This window comes from Myotis brandtii, unplaced genomic scaffold (assembly GCF_000412655.1).
Source record: "Myotis brandtii unplaced genomic scaffold, ASM41265v1 scaffold399, whole genome shotgun sequence".
Taxonomy (NCBI): domain Eukaryota; kingdom Metazoa; phylum Chordata; class Mammalia; order Chiroptera; family Vespertilionidae; genus Myotis; species Myotis brandtii.
This window is the reverse complement of record NW_005365325.1, coordinates 2,588,660-2,592,376: the sequence shown is the minus strand read 5'-3', so window position 1 is coordinate 2,592,376 and position 3,717 is coordinate 2,588,660. Positions and strand designations below refer to the sequence as shown.

At 46.3% G+C, this 3,717-nt stretch overlaps 1 pseudogene; it reads right to left on the bottom strand.

The window, feature by feature from the left end:
• Positions 1 to 239: 239 nt before the first annotated feature.
• LOC102252802 lies at positions 240 to 853 on the bottom strand (annotated as a pseudogene).
• Between the last annotated feature and the right edge of the window lie 2,864 nt (positions 854 to 3,717).

Here is a 3,717-nt window from a genome sequence, read left to right as displayed (position 1 = left end):
TGAGGAACGCTGAATGACATCAAGGAAGCACATTGACCAGGAGAGAATAAAGGGTAAGTGGAAACAGTTAACTCCTACTATTCTTTTTTTTTTTTTTTAATCACAAGTTACCAACAACACTCTCTATTTTCTTTTTAACAGACTGTTCTGCAGCACCAGGAGAGAATAAAGGGTAAGTGGAAACAGTTAACTCTTACTATTCTTTTTTTTTTTTTAAATCACAAGTTACCAACAGCACTCTATATTTTCTTTTTAACAGACTGTTCTGCAGCGTCCTTGGCTCTTTCTGCCCAGATGCCAATGAGCTGGGCATTGGCATAGGCCATGCGAAGACTGGCAAACACCTTGAAGTTCTCCTCCTCTGTGATGACCCTGGCTTTCTCTTTGAAGGCATTCCGTGTGGGCCTGACTGGTCCTGCTGGCTGGTTAGCCAACTTGAGTTCATCAGCAGAACTGTCTACCTTCGTGGGGGCCAAGGGCTTCCCGGGAGGAAGAGTATGAGCTTGGAGCACCCTTAGCTGCTGCACCTGGGCCTGCAGTGTCTCGATGGACTTGTTCTGCCTCCTCGGATCCATTGAGATCCCAACGGGTGGGCACCTTTCTGTGGATGCCTGCTCCCTTAACTCCTCCAAGCTGAAGCCCCTGCCTGCTCCCACTTTGCTGTGGTACCACTTCATGGGGCATCTCACGATGGGCCCAATGGGTCCTGAGGCAGGGTGATGCAGCTGCGCTTTGGCTCACCAGACCTTGTGTCTGGGGATCTTCTCTGCCGGCTGGTTAAACGTGGCAATGCGTGCTGCTAGTCCTTGCGGAAGTGGGGCTTTAGGATCATAACATTTCATCTGGGTACCATCTATTCTTTTTCTTTTCTTTTTTTTAATGTGTGTAATACGTACTCTCAGATGACCCATAGTGTTATTTGTTTTGTAATAAACATGTATTAGTGCCTAGTATGAATGCTGGTGATAAGACAGAGCAGTGAGCAAAACAAAGCCCACATTCCCAGGAGGCTCACATGCTAGCCTCTATGAAGAGAGACAAGGACCAAAAGAAAATATAACATGATAACATGCAGCATACATATTTATATGCACACACATATATGTATATATAATATCTGAAACTGATAAGTATGATGGAGAAAATATAAGAGGCATAAGGCATAGGGAAGTGGGGGAACGGAAGTTGCTGTTTCATATGCAGGGTTATCAGGGAGCATCTCAGATAGGATGATGTTTGAGCAAAAACCTGAAGGAAGTGAAGAGAGAACTTTAAACTATCTGAAGGAAGCGCTAGCCAGTTTGGCTCAGTGGATAGACCCAGGGACAGAAGGGTCCTGGTTTTGATTCTCATCAAGAGCCCTGGTCAGGCTGTGCAGAAGCAACCAATCAATGTCTCTCTTACATAGATTTTTCTCTCTCTCTGTCTTACCCCCTTTCCTTCCACTCTCTCTAAAAATCAATGGAAAAATATACTCAGGTGAGGATTAACAAAAAAATAATCTATATATACATATAAAACCCTAATATGCAAATAGACTGAACAGCAGAACAACCAAACAACTGGTCGCTATGACATGCACTGACCACCAGGGGATGCATGAGGAACATGGCAGGCGTTGGCTGCGGTGGGATGGAGCAGGTGAGGAGGGGCGCCGGAGCAAGGTGGGGCTCTGGTCGCTATCAGGCGAGCCTCTGGTGGTTACTGAAAATTCTTTGCTCCCCTGTGCCCTGGTCCTCTCGCACCCACTGCTGGCACCTGGTGCCAGCCCCAATTGCTCAGCGCCGTCAGTGGGTGCAAATGGCAGCGCCGGCCCGATCACCCCTCAGGGCTTCTCCACCTCCCCCTGCTCCTGAGGGGAGATCAGAGCAGCAGTCACCGCTCACACCCGCTGACGGCGCCAGCCTCACTCACACCCACTGCTGATGCTGGCCCCAATCACTCTGCGCCGTCAGCAGGTATGAGCGGGGCTGTTGCCGTCAGCATGTGGGAATGGAGGGTGGCAGGAGTGGGGCTGCTGGCAGACAGCGGGCCAGGGGCTGCAGTAGGAGGGGCCGGATGGGGGTGTGGAGGATGGGCCAAGATCCATCTCTGTGCCCACTACAGCCTTGCAGTCCATAGTGCCTTTCAAGGTGCATGAATTCGTGCACGGGGCCCCTAGTAAATAAATAAATAAATAAATGAATGAATAATAAATTAATTAATTAATTAAAATATCTGAAGAGAGATGCTTCCAGATAGAAGGAGCAGCAAGTGCAAAGGCCCTGAGGTAGGGTTGAGCTTTATCTATTGCTTCGTAACATTTATCATGAGTATTGCTTATAACAATTATAGATATATATGTACTATTATTTTGTTAATTCCTTCCTTTATCATGAGACATCTAAGCTTCCTGAGAGCAGACTGTCCATTTTTTTTCAGCATTGTGTTCCCAGCTTCTATAGCATATGTCCTGATACAGAACAAACTACTTATATATATTTGTGGAAAGAAGAAAGGAAAGGAGAGAGAGAGAGAGAGAGAGAGAGAGAGAGAGAGAGAGAGAGTGAAGAAGGGAGGAGAAAAGGGAGTAGTAATCCCTCAAATAAGATGAGCTAAGCCCTTTTCCTATGTACCTTCTTCTCCAGTTTGGACAAATACAGGCACCACCAGTATTAACCCTCCACACCTCTCCCCACCTGCTTCTATTTCTTAACGGCCCATCTGTTGCCAGAAACAATGTGCTAATAATTTCATCTGGGTTAGAATCAAGTCCTAGAGGCCTGGAAGAGCTCTTCTAAATCTTTGACGTGACTGCTCATATTTTGACTCCGATTTATTGTTTGTTGAATTTATAGTTTAACTCTCAGGAGGCCTTTAGTTTTCCTTGTACTAAACTCTTAGGGGAACCTTACTTTTGCCCCATCCCTTCTTAACATGCATCCTTCCTAATTTTCATTTGATTTCCACTGTCCATCAATCTAGGTCAATGCCACAGGCTAGTCTAGACAAATGCCTCTTTTCTGGGAGAGTTCAAATTCCCCAGGCTGTTGGGCAGGAGTTTGCTTCCTGTGTTTTTGGAGCTCTTCTAATTCTATGCCAAGTTTAGAATAGACACTATCTAATCTGAAATAAGCGTTCTCAGGAGGATTGAGTTTTTAATCAAGACAGATGGGCCAGAGCACACAGTCTGGTCTGGGTTCAAGGATGAGTGAGAACATCCATGCACCTGCAGTGTAAGGTCGCCTTTGCCTGGATTTCCTCCTGATCTGGCACCGCAGTCATAAACAGGTTAAACTTCACATTGGGAATGTAAATGCATTGTGGGGATTTTGAACTTTTGCTGAGAGTTTCATGGAACCCTCCTGATTCAGATCTTTCAAGATCTCCCACACCTGCCACATGATGGGAGGGTTTCCTGGGCAAGCCCAGTCCCTCTCTTGTCAAGAGAATTTGGAGAACCTTGTGCTCTTTCAAAGCAGTGTTCTGGGAAAGACACTGGGTTTTCAAAGAAGAAAGCTTAATGGGCAGCTTAGGTGCCTAAGTTCAGAGCCAGCAAGATACTAAAAAGTTATGTTCTTGCCCATTGTGGCTCAGTGGTTGAGCATCAACCTACGGACCAGGAGGTCATGATTTGATTCCCAGTCAGGGCACATGCCCGGGTTGCAGGCTCAATCCCCAGCCTCACTTAACTCAAGCCCAAGAAAAGTGATCTTAATGGGATAGTTGGAGATCTTG